We start from the raw sequence: 20,406 nt of genomic DNA on the forward strand, positions 1-20,406 counted from the left end.
TCCTGCTTGTGGAATGGTGACAGTAGTGATGAGCCACCTTCTTCCCATGCTGATATGCAAGAGCTCTGAAAATTACTCTTGGGGAGGTGAGAGAAGAGGATTAAAGGCAAGAGCACTTACCCAGGTACTTCTGAACTAAGGAGTCACTGTAAGTAAGTGTCTGGTTTCAAACTCTGACTTTTATTAGCCTAGAAATATTTCCTCCTTCTCATTCATTCTTTGTTGTTGTGTGATAAGTGTGTAGTTTATGTAGGTGTTCCTATTTAGAGATGTCTTGGTAGGAGCTGTTATTTTGTTGTGGTGGTACAGTAGAAGTGAGAAAACACCGCCTCTTTCTCTGGTCTCTGCGCCCTGCTGTCTTAACTATACACTGTGCAATGTCTGGTGCCTTCACAGTGCTTCAAACCAACACCTTGTTGGCTGCTTTTATTTCCAATTCTCTGTTATCTCACAGCATCTCTGATTTTCTTTTACTTTTCTTCTTTTTATTGAACTATACTAGAGTTTTTAAGCATTTGTGTTGCTGCTTTTAATGTGCAGCTTATAGATGGTGCGTTATGCCACTTGTGAAGAGCAATAGTCATTTCAGTTGCACTGTTTTGCTGGGGGATTTTTACATTGCAATATTACCTGCAGCTAATAGGGCGTTCCTACTATAGTTATTCTGAGTGAAGTGTGGTGGGGAAAGGGAAGCTTCCATTGAAGATTAGCAGAGATGAGAACAAGTCTCCAATTTCCAGAAAAATGTTATGACCTAGAAGAAATCATTTTAGGTTCTCAAAGTAGCAATCTAAAGTCACGTTATAGATGTCTCAACATATGCTGTCAAGTCCCAAAAAATCTGTCTGCAACCATGACAAAGCAATGGATATAAAAGATGTAGAAGAAAAAGGGGGAAAAAAAAGCAACAACAACAAAAAAAACCCAAACAAAAAAGCCCCACAAAACTGACAAAAAGCTACAACAAACAACAACCCGCCTCCAGAAAAAATGGAAAAACTAAGTATGTGCATTGGAAGTGATTGTGGAAGCATTGCTTTTCACACTCAGTCCTATATATAATTATTGTCTAGCACTTAAGTTCAGCTATGTGAAGTGCATTAGAAATAACCAAAATAAGCAGAAGTGAAAAGAGATGACACATTTGCTAATTTGATAAAGTAGATATATTTGTACCCACTGAAAATTCATTATTTAAAATGTCTTAACATCTCAGCCACATCTCTAGTATGGTTTCCTATACCTGCTTCCTGGTGTTCTGCCAAGAGATTGAGTCCTAACACATCAAATCCCATTAGAAAATATTATTGTTAGAAAAGAACATCAGTTGTTAAAATGGCTATTTTCCAAGACACTGATGCTACCATAGGGTATATTTGTTTTAAATAAAGATATTTAGAAAAATGCACAAACTGCTTCACATATTGAATAAAAGATAAATCGGTATACGTAGCTCTCCTATCTCCAGATGGGTTAGGTAGAAAGCAAGAAGTATATAAATTGAGATTAATTTGTATGCATGCACACTGTTCAGCTTTCAGGAGGTAAAACATTGTGTACTTTCCTGAATACAGTTCCATATGCGCATCTTCATATGTGTGCATCTTAATAGGTATTTGGCTCATTTAAATCGGAAGAAGATGCATGCTAAAAACGAGGTGAAGTTTTCTCCTGTTTGGGACACCCAAAGTCATTGTGGTCAGTAGGTAATCCCAGTGATGGGAGGCCTCCTCCATCTGAGGAGAATTTTTCAACTGAGGCATCCTTTTTGGCACACCTGGTAAGCCCTTTCCTTGCATGTTTCTGGCTTGTCAGGAAGATGTCAGGTGCTTGTTGGCTCTTTGCATTGTGGTTTGGTTTAGAAATCAGTTGTTGGGGTTGCCAGCGATAACTACTGAAAACTCAGCACTCTGACTTCAGAGTTGCAGGATGGGCACATGCCCCCCTCATGCTGCAGACCTTCCTGTCTTGTGCTCCAGGAAGAAGATGCTTGTACTGCCTGCTGTTGTTGTATATTTTGGTTACTGGTAACCTAGGAACTCTGAAGGGATTCCCTCCCATGTGTCCATGTTACTCCCACCAAAACCTACACAGTTTCGTGCTTGGGTCTGCCTTGTATTATGTATAACTTAGCCCAAGTGACGGGGACATCTCAGTGGTGTTGAGAGAGCCAACCACTGAGCAGATATCCAAACCAGTAAATCTAAGCACACCTTTGCTGGGACTTGGAAGAAGCAGCAAATGAAAGGATTTCTGAAAGAAAACACATGATCTTTAAACTCTCTTCCAACCCATGACTCTATGAAAAACAACACAGGGCAGAGCAAACACTTTGGGAAAGAAACAGCATAGTGTGGTGGATGCTTCAGTAATTATTTTTGTACAGTGCTGCTGACAACATAATTCCTTTTTGTGCATTTTCAATATGTTACTATAGATTTTGAGCCAAAAAGCACCTTCTATAAATATATTCCAGATGCAGCTTTCCAGGTCAGAATTCTTCCTAGGTAGCAATGTGAGACGTTATCATAGTGTAAGATGCTAATCTTGTAGTTTTGACTTATATCCAGGCAAAATCTGTCTGATAGCAGAGGAAACACACCACCCAGCCAGGGCTGACTTGGAACTCTTCGTATTTTGCAAGAACAGCCTTAAACATTATCAGGAGTTGTATCTTTTGGGGTAGCATCTGTTGGAGGAAGCATTGTACTTGCTAAGGAACTTGCAGTTTCATCAGGTAAGAACATTTTTGTAGGAGAGGGGATGTGTATGGCAATACTACTAAACTCCATAAGTTTATTGTTGGAATTCCTGCTATTAGGGGTGCTTCTAGTAAATGCAGAATGGAAAAGAAAAACAAATGAGGGATTAATTGCAGCCTTTTTCCTGTCAGATGGAAAACCAGCTAATGAAGAATATGCAGTAAGGTTTAGAGATGTCTTCATTTTACTTGAGCATTTGATATCACTTTGGTAGAATTTCCTCATTGTTGGCTTTTTGAAACTGTATTTAGTATAGTCCCAAATTGTATATAGTAATCACTTTTGTAGCCACACAGTCCTTTCTCAGCCAGTGAGGGATTAAAACTGAAAGTCATTATTGGGAGGTGAAGTGAGAGTATTTGTGCTCTTGTTATCCTTTCATGTTTTGCCTTTTTTCTTCCTTTATTATTTTTCTATCTTTAATCCCCTTCTCCTTAAATTACTCTTTGAGGCAGTGGGAATGGCTTATAAAAGGATGATCAAAGCATGAAGGAAATAATGATCTCTTCCAGTTTCTAAGTCTCACTTCAGTATTGCAAATGGGCTATGAACCATTTTTTGTTAAGACCTAAGTGCCTCTGTATAAATAAGACCTAAGTGCCTCTGTATAATTTCTTGTTTTGGCAGTGGCCTGTGAGATTGTGCAAGTCAGACCACCTGCACTCCTGTAAGTCCTGTTATGTTTCCCTGACATCCACTCCATGGACAGTAAATCGAGTTTAAATAGATAGAACTCACCAGAAGAGTATGACTTCAAATTTACACCTTCCCCTTGATACCTTCTGTATAATTCCTGTCAAAGACTGAAATGAGGTGAGACAGTGAGAAATCTACCCACATCCTACAGCTTCTCTTACCCCTGGGCTAACTTACTCTCTTACACCACCACATTTACCTCAGTGATTAAAAGACCAAAAGAAAATTACAAAAAAGTGAAAAAAACATTATTTTCCTCAAAAAAAATCTTCTGATAAATCTGCCATTCACTGTATACAGCTGTCCCAGGTCAAGGGGAATGCAGAGGTTGTTTGCTATGACTATGGGACAGGGAAGGAATAAGCAGAAATTGAGTTTACATGCGCCAAGGAAACAGTGAAGTGCTTGTAAATTTTGTGTGTTGGCAGCAGGGGGAGAGATACCATAACCTGTCTCCCTAACTTGTGACCAGCATCTGCAGCTTGAGAAAGCGTCCTCCACAGAGGCTGCCAGTGGAGTGGCTGAAGGGAGGAGAGGAGAAGAGAGAGGTTCCAGAGGTTTTCTTTCATAGTGTTATTAAAGGCTTTTAAGGAATAAGATCACAAAAATATGAGATATGAAAGTACTATTTATCAAAACCTACCAAATGATACCTGTGAGCTGTATTTGTATTAGCCTCCATTTAGATTAATCCGAGACCATCCAGGATTACTTTCCTAAGGCAGAAACTCGGAAGAAAAAATTCTTGTATTGAAAGATTTGGGGGTTAATCACCATATCTAAATGTTATTTTTGTTATCATCTCAAGAGACGGGGAGAAATTGTCCACTTGGCTCTGCTGGTGGCAAGCTATTAATGGGTGTAGATCCTTTAATTTGTGATACTGTGTTGGCATGAAGAAGGGATTAAGGCCAATTTAGTAATTTACTTTATGAATATAAAAATCCATGTCACTACAGTGCTGGATAAGAGCAACTATTGATAAGTGCTTCCAGCAGTGCTGCTCTTCGAGTGTGATACATATATTCAATTTGCTTGTGACATGAAGTGAATTAACTGGTCAAATGCACTTTCTGCCATCCCCAAGATAATTTTGTGCCCCACATTCCTATGGACACTAAGGAAATGGACCCTCAGATAATCTAGGTTGCTTGTATTGTCTAGTTTTAATACAAGCGCATAGAAGGTGAATGCTTCCTGTTCAGGACAGTATTTTCCAAGGACATAGCTTGTCCTTCAGTCCTGTAGAATCTTCGCTAAGACTCAGAGTCAGGCGTCAACACTTTGTCCTGGTGTTGGAAGTTACGCTGCTCGACTGTATTCATGCTGTCAGTACTTTATGGAGCTGTTTAATGTTCAAGTAATCATGACTAGCTTGTAGTCTCACTTCATATCATCCTGCATCCAAGACAAGAATAAGTGCTTGACTCACAGCATGATCTTGCCTCCTCCTTAGAATCCTAGAGGATTTGCTTTGTTGCTCAGTTGTTGAGCATCCTCAGTACTTTTTGTCTCTCAACTATTACTGAGAGATCACATAGCCACTGACTGCTGCTATATTCAGTGAAGGAAACCTCCATCTCATGAGAGGGAATGGTTCAGTCTCTCTGAGTCTCATTTCTGGGATCACATCACTGGTGCAAATTCCCTAACGTCCAAACTAACGTGTCACAGCTGCAACCAGCAGCTGCACACAGCAGTGATCTAGGAATTCCTCTGCTTCTAGAAAAAACTGTTAGCTTTTGCACACTAACATTTAAAATTGCTGTTCTCACACTGAAGTTTGAATCTTGTAAGTAGAAATGAGTAACTGAAAAGTGCCATGCATCAAACAGACCTCTGACCTCTTTAAGAAAGATGATTCCAATACTTTTCCCACTTTGCAGTTGTGAAAATAGAAGCAGAGCAAGGTGATAAGGCTTGCTTCATCTTACAAACCTAGACAATGGAAAATTGTTTAAGGGAGCTTGATAAAACATTGAACAGGGGCCCTGAGCAGCTATGAAATCTCCATCCTTGGATGTATTCAAAACTCAGCAACCTGCTCTAGCTTTTAATTTCAGAGATAGGAACAATACTCAGGTTTCCAGAATCGTAATGCTTTGTTTGGACTCTACTATGTCATGCAAGGTAAACGTGTATTTTCCATTAGAGAAGGCAAAAATTAGTCTCTTTTGGCACATTTTATTTCGCCTGGAGCTATATAGGAGAGGACTTGAGAACAAAGTCACAGTTGCAGCCTGCTCATTGTCAGTCCATTCCTTGATAGTCAGTGCAAAGCTGGTGTAATAGGGAAAGTGGGTATGAAAGCAGTGTGACTGCTGAGCAGAGCAAAAGAGTATTTATTGAGGAGTCTACACACTGACAGAGCAAACACAAACCGCAGCCTGCATCTGTGAAATCCAATTGCATCACGTTTTATAGACACACAGCTAACATAATTGAGTAATTCTGTTTAGACAGAAATCATTCCTGCAGCCAGTTTGCTCAGCTAGGGATCTCATGTCGCTGGTAACCATGGCACCATGCTCTTTGCGTTTATTGGGCTCCTCACACTTTTTTTTGTGCTGGCCTATAAAAATAAAACCAAAGTCAGATCCTCTTATCTTTTTGTAGGGTATGTGTAGCAATCTGGACTTCTGGGTTTGTACCATGAAGTATTTGTGATAGAAACAGGGGCTGTCCTGTGATCAGTTCAAATATTACTTGACACAGAGCTACCTGCTGTACTTGCATGCTTTTTTCTGGTAGTTTGGGTTTCTTGGGGCACTGGGTGGCAGCTGAGAGCTGGTGAAGCCTCTACAGGTCCTGTGTGTGTGCTGTACCATCTGTCAGGAAACACTGAGTTTTCACTGCCATCTCCAAGGACTAGCTTATTTTATCTAGCAATGGCTTTCCATTAAAGACACGTAAATTCTCTTCCTAGGAGAATGTCCTAATCACTGGGTTAGTGAGAATTACTTGCATGAGATCTGCTCTTCACACATTCTGAGGATGGTTTGGTTTGGCTTGTTTTTTTTTACAGGGTGGAGTGGGTTTCCCACCTCTGAGTCTCCTCTTGCTTCTTTCCTTATGCAGATGCTGTTCAGGCATCACATGGATCGTCTCAGAACCATCCTGCCACAGTGTAAAATTCTCCTTTTGCGTTTCTGGGCAATACTGGTGGCTAGGTGAGAGCCATGTGGTTTGTTATGCCATCACACACCTGAAAATGGAGTCTGGCGTGAAAACAAGTGCAATTTTACTATTATTGAAAGAAAGAAAGTTGGAGGGAGGAAAAAGTGGCAGTAACCAATTACAGGTTCAGATGCACATTTTCTATATTTCACAGTGAAGACCAGTTGTAAATATTGCTTTTCCTGTAGGGACATTCTTTTCCCTGGATAAAATTAAACCAGAATCAGGTTGTTTGTCATGAATACACATTGCCCACATTTTTCAGAGGTGTTTGAGGAAGCCCTTGTTTAAGGCTGAAGCTTCACAGGTTTTTTGCTGAAAACGTTAGCAGCTTTCAAGTGAGCAGAGGCTAGTGGGTTCAGCAAAACCAAGGCAAATGTCTAGCACATAGAAGGAGCCCTTCAAGGAATTGTACAAGAAGGTATTCAGTCCTGCTCTCTGTTTTTACCCAAGTTCAGTTCATGCCTTGATTCATTGCCTGGATACATCTTTACTTGCATTTTTTGACCAAACATAGATTGCCAGAGCAAATGAACCGTAAAGCTACAGTCGAATGCTTGCAAAATGCCCTGATTTTGTTAAAGAGTTTCTGTGCCTGCTATTGGCTGTCAGAAATCAGATCTTCTCTGAGAATTTCCTTCATTAAGTTGAATGTTTCATTTAACAAGAGAGAAATTACTATATTGTAGATCATGTTATACTGAAGAAATAGAGCTTTTACTCATTTAATAATAGAAATAATATTTCCTTAGGCTTTGCCTTAAACTCAAGCCAGATACATATAGATTAGTTAGAAAGCTCTGGAAGACACATACTCATATCGGTGGGACAGATTTTTGGAAGCCTTTAGTCATGTTATCCTGAATACTGAAGCGTGGTGTGTTTCTGAAGAAATTACAGACATTGCTCCTGTATAAATTCCAAGTGTCTTTCTGGTGATTCCTGCCTTTCAGTGAATAAGAAGTATATTAATACTGATTAAGCAGCCTCACAGAAACAGAACATTTCACAAGGTTGGAAGCTGCTTTGCCGGCATCACTGTGCTAGGTACTGGGAACTGTTTCAAGCTCCTTAGCATTAATGCATGAGAATTATTAAGCATTTAAACATTGAATTTCTTAGAGAGGATGATTCTGCCAGTCTTGCTGATGCTGAGCTATAACAAGATATGTATTAGCAATTTTGATGGTAATTACATAACATCCCATTTATCAGTTACTCTGTTTCTCCTCCCTGTATTTTAACAGATTTTAACATTTTACCCACTTTTAAGCTAATGACTTGTGGAATTCCACTGTGATTGATGTCTGTTGAGGCTCATAATTCAGCATGTCTGCCATGTGAGATCACTTGGTATGAGGCAAGGGAGAATTGTGCTTGTTCTTAGATGGTACGAAGAATGCAGAAAGGTTTATGTAACGTTGCCGAGTGACAGTAATAAATAATTTCCATATCTCTGTTTATATATAACATTTTCTTGGCTTGCAGTGTAAAACCTGACTTATCAAAAGTGTGTTTCCTCATGGGCTTTACCTAAAAATGGATACAGTAGAGATAACTTCATTGTTTTAAACATAACTAAGTCCTATAATAAGAAGTTACCACTTAAATTGTCGTTGTTGTATAGAAAAGTATTCTGCATTTTCCTCACTGTATGTGGTCATGGGAGACTAGCAATAAAGAGGTTTTGTAGCAGAGCCTTGAAAAAGAAGAATACCTTGAATTTAGGGACATCTATGTAGCACTGAGAAAACTAGAAAGAACAGCATACTTTCAGCACTACATGTAATACTAACAACTACGTTGAAAATAGTCACAGAGAAGCCGGAGAACCTGGAAATAAACAGAAGGGAAGTCTGAAGATGTAGGCTGAGTTAGATGGGGAAAGGGACATCGTTGTGCCAGTAAGGCTTAAGTCATAGATGTGAATTTGCAGAGGTTAGAAAGCCGTATCAATCAGCGCAGTTGGGCAGCTACCCACTTATGTCAGCCTTTGGCATGACATGCTCCTTTGGGAGCAAAAGCATGGGGCTGGAGCTGTTACTTCCAAAATAGCCTGCAAGTCTGAGGAAGGATGCTGGGAAGTTCACACTGTTCCATAGCTGAGATAGGAATCAATAAGTTACAATTACAGTATCAGCAGATGCTTTCTTAGCAAGGTGAAAGACTTAAATCAGATTAAACCTCTAATATCATTAATATCTGATTTTCCACTGGCAAGCTATTCTAGTATTCCAAATTGCTTGTAGTTTCTGAACTTTGCTCAGCTCAAACTGTCAGAAGTGAAAGGAATCACACTTGCTCTGGGGTATCGCCTGAGTCTGAACACGTTATTCAAACTCGTTTCTTCAGTCTTCTTCCCACATTACAGAGCTTTCATCAGACAATGACTGGTATCCAGCAATTTCTGTGCCTGCTGTAACCACCTTCAGATTTTCTACCAGTTAGTTTTGAATATGAAAAATGAAACTTTACACAAAGCTTCATAGTTCATTCAGTTGACCTGAAGTCATTCAGTGGTTTGAAAACCAGCTTCAGGTTAAAACAAATACACATTCTGCTGATAGCCTGGACTGGCAGTAAGAGCATTAAACTGCCAGGAGAGCACTGACAAGATGTAAAATGTCCTGGGAAGTGTTGAGAGTTTGGGAAATTTTCAGTCCAGCTTCACAAAACAAAAACTTCCAGGTGATGTGGTTCAATGTGTTTGCTTTGAGGGGGTGTGGGCAGCCTGCACTCATGTTGCCTCCTTGTGTAGCCCTCAGTAACATCCATCTCATTCTCCCAATACTCCAATGCTTTCATTTTCCTTTGTGTACCAAGGTACCCTTCCCAAGGAGCACCCCAGCATCCACTAGCAAATTTCCATCTTAATTTGCATGCAGTGCTTCTGACCTTTATTTCCCACAAGAAACCATGCCAAGTTTTCTTCTCACTGGAGGCAAAAGATGCAACAAGGTGAAAAACAGAGATGGCTTTCTGCCTCCTTTTGCTCTGTTCAGTCTCGTCTCCAATTACCATGTACCACCTTTTGCTATTGTGCAGCAATGTATAGAATGAAATTCTCCTTTTGATTAAACACCAATGAATCCACAGGATAGCAGAGCACAAAACCAGCAGCTGACAGTCCCTTTATGTTCCTGTACATACACACAGAGGTGTGAATCTTTGTGAGAAAGGTTGCAAGATTTCACAAGATAAATCGTTTGAGAAGGGAACCAACCCCATGCTACTGAAGCTTAATTAATTATATAAAAAATAATCATTTAATTATCAACTGAAATTAATGAGTGGAACAACCTGCCACCACCTGCAGTGGTGTGAAATTGCTTTTAGGAAAGCTTAGGCATATATATAAACACTGGTGAGGAGTTTAAGCATGGTAATTCCTGTGAGCTACGAGCCTCCAGTGTTGCACTGCTGACCTACAGTCCAACTTGAGGAAAGGGCTGAAGCTGCAGAGTTGGCAGTTTGGGACTGAACATTGTTGACTGCACGGAAACCCCTGTACTCTATGAAGAGAGATCCTCAGCTCCTGCTGAGCTCTCATTTTCACAGTGGTGATGGTCTGTATTCCTTTGGCTCTTTGGGTCTGTTTTCTGATTACTCAGTTTTCTTTGGTGTTGAGATTAGTAAATGCAGTAGCGGCGGCAATGTGAAGCTTTTGTTGTATGCAGCCACAGCTAGACAGGGGTGATCAGCTTGAAGGCTGAGTGGAGACCTCAGAGCAGCCTTCTGGTGTCTGAAGGGGGCTATAGAGATGCTGGAAAGGGACGCATTGTCAGGGACAGTAGCAATAGGACAAGAGGTGATGGGTTCAAACTGAAGCAGAGGAAGTTCAGGTTAGATTTGAGGAAGAAGTTCTTCACTGTAAGGGTGGTGAGGTGCTGGCACAGGATACCCTGAGAAACTGTGGCTGACCCATCCCTAGCATTGTTCAAGGCCAGGCTGGACAGGGCTTGAACCTGGTCTACTGTTTGGTGTCCCTGCCCATGGCAGGAGATCTGAACTCGATGATCTTAAGGTCCTTTCCAACCCAAACCATTCTATGATTCTATGATTACTTAGTGTGCCAGATGTGCGTTTGTTCCCCCTGCTAATTAATCTGTTAATCTGTGCTGGTAAAATCAAAATGCAGATGTTTAATTAAATTGGCATCAGATTTGCAAATAAAATTTCTCCAGTGTGCCTACAAAGGCACTTCCTAAACATCTTGATGCTTTCAAATTACTCCACTGATTCCTTAAACCTGCTGTCATGTTTAGGGAAAGTTTGAATTTCTGAATGGGTGTTGTGAGATGAAAAACAAAGCACAAGAGGTAAAGCAGCAGCAAGTAGGAAAGAAATTAAGTTAAAAGGTGCAAGAAGAAACTGTAAACGTTGGATAAAGAGCAAATGCGTGCATCTGAGATGGCACTTAATAGACAGGGAACTTGCTGGGTCCTTTCCAAGTGGACTGCCTATGTCCCGTTGGGAAGCTCTAGCACTGTCACCGCTAGAGGGTACCCTCGCATTTAGCATATAGACCGTTGCTTTGCATTACTTCATAGCCAGTTTGAAACGCGTGCTATCCGCAGGGGAAGCCAGAGAGGTGCATTTCCAGAACAGACCGAAAACACTCAAGGTGTATCTTTAGAAGTGGATTAGTACTTAAAGATGAAGCTATTTATTAAGGACAACTTCAGTTCAGGTGCCTCAAATAAATGAGATCTCCCCCATCCAAATCCAGGTAGTTTGGTTTATATTTTGTTTTTTAAAAAACACTGAACTGTTTCTTGTTTTCTCAGGGTTTATACAATTAGGATGTTTGGAAATCGGTCTGGATCTAGTTAGAGTTGCTGTAAAGGTACTGAAGACAATTCAGGGAGGTTTTATAATATTCAGCATTGGCCTGATTCTGCAGAAGCTGAAGTTACCTTCTGGAGGAGCAGAATTGGGCACCACTAATTCCAAAATTATAGACTCGTAGAATGGTTTGGGTTGGAAAGAACCTTGATATCATCCAGTTTCAACCCTCTGCCCCTGGCAGGGATGCCTCACACTAGGCCATGTCACCTGAGGCTCTGTCCAGCCTGGCCTTGAACACTGCCAGGGATGGAGCATTCACCACTTTTTTGGGCACCCTGTTCCAGTGCCTCAGCACCCTCACAGGGAAAAGCTTCTTCCTTATATCTAATCTAAACTTCCCCTGTTTCAGTTTGAACCCATCACCCCTTGCCCTGTCACTACAGTCCCTGACAAAAAGTCCCTTTCCAGCATCCTTGTAGGCCCCTTTCAGATATTGGAAGGCTGCTCTGACATCTCCACAGCTTCTCTTCTCCAGGCTGAACAGCCCCAACTTTCTTAGCCTGTCTTCATCCTCTTTCTCCCTCCTCTTCCATGCTGAAGCAAGAGTGAATCCAAGTCAGTGCTATCATTTATGCAAAATAAAAATAGACTGAATGTTAGTCCACGGTTACAAGGTACATATTGCCGTAGCGTGCAATTTGTAGGAATGAAAATGTAAAATTTTACAGTGTACCCGACAGCAATAAATATGACTCAGTCATATCTTGCCTGTGTGACAAAATATTAGTTATCTTGAGTCAGGAAAGATTGGGGTGTAGCAGGAACCAAGTGAGGAAGAAGGAAGTGCACAGGGGGGAAAGCCCTACTGCCATGGAAAAAGGACTTGGTGGGAATTGTCAGTGGGTCTGCAGTTCCTAAAGGCCAGAGCTATTAGCAGATCTGAGAGCGAGTCTTAACAGAAAGGTTAGCAGCAATACAGGAGGAAATGCCAAAGTGGGAAATGAAGTGTTCTGTGAAGGAGTTCAGGGGATAATTGGATGCTGTTGAGTGAACAAAGGGACTGGCAAATTACGTCTGTGTAAATAGAGAGCTTGGTAAAATAACAGTTTATAGAAACTAAGTCTCCAAAATGGTTATTCCTGAGCAATAAAAATCTGCAGAATTAATTTATATAAGAGGTGTCATACCGAGGATGATATTGCTTATGGTTCCCTTATGATATTGAATTCCTCAGTGAAAGTACATGCCAGATTTCTGGTGGACTTCACTGGAATAGGGATCTTGCTGTATATTTTTAAGGAAAAGAACAGTGTAATGCATGTTTGTGGTTAATGAGATGACATGTCAGAAGAAAGCATTGAGTTTTGAATCACAGGTTGCCTCTGGAGAAGAAATCCAGCCTTCCCCTTGATAATCACCCTCCACAGACAAAAACATGTGTTGGGTAACTTCTGTTTTGGGGTATTGTGATTATCTATATGTAAAGACTCTGGTTCTTGGAATAAGAGCATGAAGGTATTTTGAGGGCAAAACCAAACCCAAAAAGTACAGGGCAGCAAATAGCACCATTTAAACAGATCACACTATAGCATAAACTTACTAATAAATAAAAATATGCTAAATTAAGTATCCTCTCTCTTGTGGACCATTGGTGAGAAGATGCCAACATGTTGTGGCTTTATAGCTTATTTCAAGGATGTGCTGATGTTACCGGTGCATAAATTGTCCGTGCAGGTATTTGGTCATGTGCATCATGTATAGGATGGATCTTCTAACACATCATTTGGTTTTAAACAGATGGAAACCATACATTGTGTCAGTTCTGTGTTGGTTACTTGTGCTTACAATTATGATATTGGTTGTTCAGAATAGTTGATAACTTATCCTCTAATAAAAGAAGATTTATGTTTATTTCTTACAATATTTTGACTATTTTGTCTTGATCGCTTTCCTTGAATAAAAGCCAGTTTTAATTTAGACAAGGCTCAAGAAAATGGGATACAGCCTGTGCAGGCTGCTTTTTCTTAGCTAAATGGAAATCTCCATCCAGAGGTACCTTAGAAGTAAAGTTGATCCACTGCAACCCTCACTTAAAAAGGAGGCCAGAGTTTAGTACAGAGCCACAGTCTTCCTTCTGCCTGTCCCTCCCTGCTGACTTTTGTGCCTTAACCTGCTAGTTTGAACCCCTTGTGGTTTTCCAGTAAACATAATACACATGCATTCAGGATCCTGCCCCACTGTGTTTAGATTAACTGTAAAATAGGATGTATCATCTGTAATGTCAGGTGCTAACTTTCTTTTAAGCATACCTTCTTTGGGATGTGAAAACCCTTAAGATCATGATTTCTTTGGAATTGTTGTTTTTCAAACTCCTCTAGAAGTCCAAGCAGCTTGTTTTGATCCGTGTAGCTCCAGGTGGAAGCATATTATTGATTCTGACATTTTCATCAGCACCAGTCATGATTTCTGTCACCTAAACTGCTCCAAGACAACAGAGCATGGTGTTCCTTGCCTAGTTCTGTCTCTGCTCTTAGTTTGAAGTTGATGATGACTGTTTGGCTCTCCAGGTGGTTGAAAATCCTGGCTCTGTAGTGCCTTGCACTATATGCAGGTTCATTGCTCATTGTAGTACAGGCATGTCTTTGCTTCCCCCAAGCCTGTAACCTCTGTGGGCACATTACTTGGTAGTTTGCTTGCAGAGACCCCAGGAACAAGTGATGGCTTCCAGGTGGCATTCTTGCCTTTTGGCTCTCTCTTCATTTTGATTACAAAGGCTATGTCCATGAAGCACCATTCAGTTCCATGTCAAGCTGTTCAAGACACTTTGAAGTAGACCTGCTGGCATTCACCTTACAGAAATACATGACGAAGCTCCAGGTAGAGCCTAACGGAAAATTACCCCAACAGTTTTCCTAGAATCTGAGCATCTTTAGGTATTTTTACAGGACAATGTATTGCATTACCTATATATGTAATAATATATGCAATACATTGTCTCAGCATCCCAAGTGCAGCGCAGTGCTGTGTTTCTTGTTGCAAGGATTGTCACGTTCCCAGATCGCCAAGTGACTGAGCTTGCTTTGGGTGAAAAGTTGTGAAATGCACGTTTTTGCAGACCAGCTGTCTGTCACTGAGAAAACCCATGAGTAATTCCGACTGAGAAACAGAACTGAGGACTTTGCAGTCTGCTCACAGGCACAGCTTTCTCTGAATAAATAAGTGGTTGGGAATCAGGCAGCCCACTCCAGTTGTTACCAAATCCTTCTCAAAAGACAAGTTTGGCCTTGTGGGAGACTACTCACAGGTACAAGTTTTTTTGGAACACACCTCAGGTAGACTATTTAAATGTAAGTCAATGAAAAATAAATATGATTATGTATTGAGCAGTGAACAAGAGAAGGAGCAAAATGCAGACCTTTAGTGACAAACCATTATAATGTACTGTTGCGCTATCAAAGCAGGGATGTTAGCAGAGGAAGGCTGCATGCAAATACAGCTCTGATGGCTCTAGTATTTCTTTGCAGTATTTCAGGGGTATAAAGAAACTGGTACTGGCAGGAGTGCCTGGCATTGCTCTGTTGGCCGCTGTTCCACCACTATGTCTAGGGTATGTGGGCTTGAAGTACCTTTGCACTGCAGAAATTCATGGCTGATGTATCATTCCCAGCTTTCATCCAGCTTATAAAAATCAAGCCATTCCCCAGTGTTGCTCCAACAGAAGTAGAAGTGAGAAAAGTGGCAGGATGTAATTTTTGCCTTGCATGCTGAGTTCCACCAACTTTTTGTGTTAGGCAAATAAGAATATCACAAGCTACAGAAGGGCCCAGATGTGTTTTGTCCCTGATGTAGCAGTCCTTTATCTGGTGTAGAGGTCGTTGATGTAGGTTGGTCCTTTGCTGCTGCTCGGAGCTCTTCTAAACAGATGTGAGGTTTTATCCTGACCTCCAGACAGGAGTGTGCTCAAAGTAAAAGTGTGATGTATGGGCATAGAGATATGGGGCCATGCCATGGTCCTGCACTATGGTTCAGCTCAGGAGCAAAACTGAGCTGAACTGTCACTTCTTTAGAATGTGATGAAGTGAAGGAAACAATGTTATGTGTCTTAAACTCTTCACTGAGTCCTGAACATGGGTAAGACGGTGGTGATCTCAAGAATGCCCAGGAGGAAGCTGCCTGCTACCTGTGTGGCAGGGCTCAAATAGAGCACAAGAGATAGGACCAAAAGCCACAAATGAACAGAAAAGATAACACACATTTTGCGGCTTCTGCTTGGGTGAGCACCATCTGTTCCCTTGGAAAAGGTAGTCTTGGGCAAAGTGTGTGGCTTCTGGGATCGCTCAGGCCTCAACTTTTAAGCAATTCACCAGGAATACATTTTCCAAGTGGAAAGTTGTTGTGAGTGGGCTGCTTTGCCAGCAGCAGGCTTAGAGCAAGGGTGAACACAGAGCCTGAATTCCTTCTCAGAAAAGCCCTTCTCCTTCTGCACATGGCCAGGCACGCTCTTCTGGTGGAAGATGTCCAAGGACACCAGCCTCCTCAGGACTAGACTTGATGTCTGTCCAGCACAGGCTGAGATACTGCAATTTTGCTGCTATTGATAACAGCCAGCAATATCAGGGTGTTGTTTTCAGGTGTCAGACTGAGTTTGCAGAGATGACGTTACAGAAGTCACCTTTTCTTTCCAAGGCACAGAGAGAAAAATACTTTTGTCATTTGTGTTACTTTTCAGAGGAAAAAAAAAAAAGCACTAAAAAAAGCCCCACTCTCAGCAGTAAAAACTGGGTTGAGTTCCTTGCCTCCAGTGACAGCTCACAAGTTGACACAGTCTGCGCAGTGTCACTATCACTGTCAAGCACCTTTGCCTGGTGAGATCACTCTTTTACACGTTTGGGCACTTCCTATTTCCATGGCAGATGGAGGAATTGAGGACAAATAGGAAAAACAACATCAGATCCCAGTGCAAGTTTCTTTTGCTTTGTGGCTACCATATTTGAACTACCACTGAAAGAGTTTTGGTAGATGTATGTAAATGTCTTGGACTCCATACGGCGCTCTGAGCTGCAGTGCTTCAGCAGAGATGTGGTGTCATGAATTTTTTGAGATTTAACTTAGTCCTGATTTTTTTCCCTATGGATTCCTGAGGAGAAAGCAAAGTCACATGCATGAGTGCACTTTGTGCATGTGGATGAACCATGCAGATCTTTGTTCCTCACAGCACTGGCTCCACTGAGCAGTCAGAGTGCTGACAAGCAGCCTGCAGTGCTCCCAGCCAGGTGTGCTTAAGTCATTCTTCTAACTTCAAATCTGCATTCAGGAGCTGATCTGAGCACAGGCTAATGGCTCAAGCTTTGCCTACCAAATTACATTCTATTAATCTTCATTTCTAAAAGCAAAGGTGCTGCTGCAGCCCAAGAAGACTGGGCATCATCCACAGTACAAATCATAACCAGTTCTTCATAACCAGTTTCCCTACTGATCTAAACAGCAGGTCTAGAAACTAAAAAAAGGTTTTTGTTACACTAAAAAAGCAGATAGTAAGATGATTTATGCTTCCTGTTAGCTACTGGGTGATAGGATCAGTTAAATAGGTTCCAGTATTTAATTATTACAGAGAACTCATTCATTTGGATCATGTGTATTGAAAGACACCCAAGAGATAAGAAAGCACCATACCATAAATAGTCGTTAGGTCCTTTCACGCGCTGTTGTACAGAGCTCCAGCAGTCACTGCCCAGAGTCGAAGCCAGCAACCCAATTCCCTGTCCTTGCTTACTCTGCTTCCTCTGCCCTCGGCTCTGCTTTCTGCAGGTGTACTCGCCTGCTCCCGCATGGGGCCAAGGAGAGAATTCAGCAGGTTGAAAGCAGGCTCCATCCTGCTGCTGCATTTTACATGTGGGGAGCGCTCGGTGAGTACCACCAGCTAGAACAATATGTAGTAACTGTATCTCCTGTGTCAGAGTGATGAATATGGACTGCCAAAGATTTCCAAAACATAAATAATTCAGCACAATCCTTTCTAAGTGAAGAGGAATGAATTGCTGCTGAGAGCCCAGCTCTTGCAGGAAGTTCAGGGTGTTAACCCAGCTGCACTTGGTCTCTCCCTGTGAAATTATGGTAGAAGTTGCTCCTCAGATGGCTTTAGATCTGCATTTTTATTAAATGCTTATTGTTCCTCCTCCTGCAAGGAGCCATTATGTGGTAGACATCCTATGTATTTTTGTATTCCCATTTTCTCGTAGTCTACTTGCACTACTGCTCAAAATAAACATACTCAGTCATAAAAGAAAAATCATCATTTCCAAGCGTATTTGAGCATTTTCTTTCCTGAGGTTTCATCCAATTAGCCAGTTCAAAAACATGTTAGTGATGGTAATACTGTGCACTTAGGTGCCTTTCCTCTGAGTATGTCAAATGCAGGACATGATTATAAATGCACCTTCTCATTCTCTCTGGAATAGGAATTGCTAACTGAACTCTATACACAAAGCAACCCAATGGCAAAAGTATGTATCTTAAACCCCATCTTTCCTAATAAGTCCTTTAATGCATTTATTAGTTGTATGAGCTAACACAGTTTAATACAAGAATTTTCAGGTGCAGTCTTAAGAGAGTGCCCATTGGTGCCTCGCTTGGAAGGATATGAAAGAAGGCAACTGATTCACAGAGATGTTTGTGGTCAGTCCTTGCGATTGATCAAGCTGTTGCACAGAGAAAACGAGCCCTGAGCTCATCTCCCGTGTGGCCTCAAGTGTAAGCATGCCACGGGGTGACTGTGGTGACAGCACACATTGCTGAGCGTTGTGGAAGGAGCCGAAGACAAATGTTTTTTGTATCAGCTAAAGCCAGGAGTGTAAAATCAAGCCTTTGCCCTCTGAGGACTCTCATGTTAAACCCAATCTCAGATGCTCTCTCCAATGAAGTAAAGCAATCAGAGATGGTCCTTGGGGGAGTCACCAAGGGGTCTTCCGGCATGAGAGGCCATTAGGTGCCTAAAGCCCAACTGTTGCTCACACTGAGTTGCAGTACAGAACAGGATCTAATCCATGCTGGAGGAGTGGCAGCAACTGGCTCTAAATGGATAATAACAGCAGCTGGCCTCAAGATCCAGTGTGTTGCAGTTTGACTGTGAAGGGGTTTGTCTGACACTGCTACATCATCTTCTTGTGCTGTTCCATCTATTCTTTTCTCTTAAGTGATTGAGCCTGTGGGCAGTTTAGACAGAAGTTTGGGGTGTTTTTTTTTTGTCTGCACAAATAAGGAAGAATTTTATCACTGTACTTAACCTGCTCAATTCTGTTGCAGAGAAGAGGACAGGTTTTGCTGTAGCCCTGTGTACAGAGTAGCTTTAGGATTAGGCCTAGAAGTAGCCTCCATGATCAAAAAAATGGGGAATGAAGAGAGCTCAAAGCATGGACAAGAGCCAGGAATTGACACAGGGCGATGATGACTACAGATGGGTTAAAAAGGAAGAATGCTAAAAAGAAAGGGAGGGAGGTGGAGCGGGAGACACAGAGACAGTGGTAGGTTTTGCATGGTTGGGTTGATGATTAAGGCACATCCTCAGTGGGACAACTAGTGTAAATGAACTTGGCTAGCAAGAGGCAGTACCCTGGCTCTTACAAGTGCATGAGCTTCTAGGGGCTTGTTTCCAGGCAATGCCCGCACCGAGTACAAGCTGATGAAGCACTGGTGGGTTTTCTGCTTTTCCTTTTGCTAATTCACATTGAAAAACAGGGGGTTGCAGTGCAACTTCTATTGCAAATTTAATCACAAATGTAAACTAAGTAAGTCTATCTCAGAGGATAATGAACTCCAAACCAGGCACTGCATTGTCTTGCTGGAATATTTCTGGCCAGATTTCTCCCATGTACTCATTAAACTGCTGTAAGTGTTCTTTTAGAACCCATACATTTTTTTTACTGCCCTATTAAATCTAAATTAAATGCTTTTTTGAGGCATTGATAGAGCTACCATTTGCTCCAGCAGGGAATATGCAAAAGAACTGTTTTAACAGAAATCAGGGCATATTCTCAGGAACACTTTTAATAAAGGCAGGGAAAAGCTAGTACTGCGCTGGGCATCACTGCAGGTGTTCCTGAGCTTTGCTGTTTGATTTTGGGTTTGCTGATTAAAAAGCCTTACTAAATTTGGATGAGAGCCATGAGCAGTTCTGTCTTTACAGCAGTGCTGACAAATAGGGATCAGACTGTGGCTGTTTGAGGTATGCCAGGCATGGAGCGTGTACCAAACCTGCTCTTGTCAGGTCGTTGGTGTCACTGAGGAAGCTGCGCCTCTGCGTCGCACCAGCTTGAGCTGCCTTTCCCAGTGGGACCACTTGGATGTTGATGTTAGCTGCTGCTGCTGCCAATTAGGATCTTGCACAGTTGAAGAAAGTACCTGAATTGTCAGACTGTTGTGGACAATCGTGTGAATAGTATAATCTTACTCGAGTATCTGGGGCCTCTCTGCTGCATCTTCTCTGTAGGGACATGGTCACGTTGAAGGAGGGTAGAGGATGTCATGTCTAATAAATGCCTAATGCTGCTGTCACTATATAATTGGGGTTACAGTGGTGTTCAGACTGCAGTGATGAAGTGAGAAAGTGCAGTCAGTTACTGCTATTAAAAGGGTTTCTGTGGAGGGAGAGGAATTTTCCTGTTCATCTTCACCCATGTTGTTATTACCAGGTGATTTTGAAAGGTGATCCTTGTTGGATCTGCTACAGTGAGTTTAGGATGCTCTCACCTTTGGGATTACTAACTCTACTACATTCGGGATACATTCAGGATTTTTGTACAGCTGTAGATGCTCTTTTTTCAGTGTACTTCTAACTGAGAAAGCATTTGGTGTTCTCCACAAGTGTGAACCCTAAACCACGTCCTGTCCCTACTGAAACCACTGTGAGGTGGACCACTGATGTCAGTGGGATCACAGGCAATGTTGTTTGCCTTTTGGTCTCTTGGACTTAACTGCCTGAATATTG

Source organism: Psittacula echo (genome assembly GCF_963264785.1).
Source record: "Psittacula echo genome assembly, chromosome: 4".
Classification (NCBI taxonomy): domain Eukaryota; kingdom Metazoa; phylum Chordata; class Aves; order Psittaciformes; family Psittacidae; genus Psittacula; species Psittacula echo.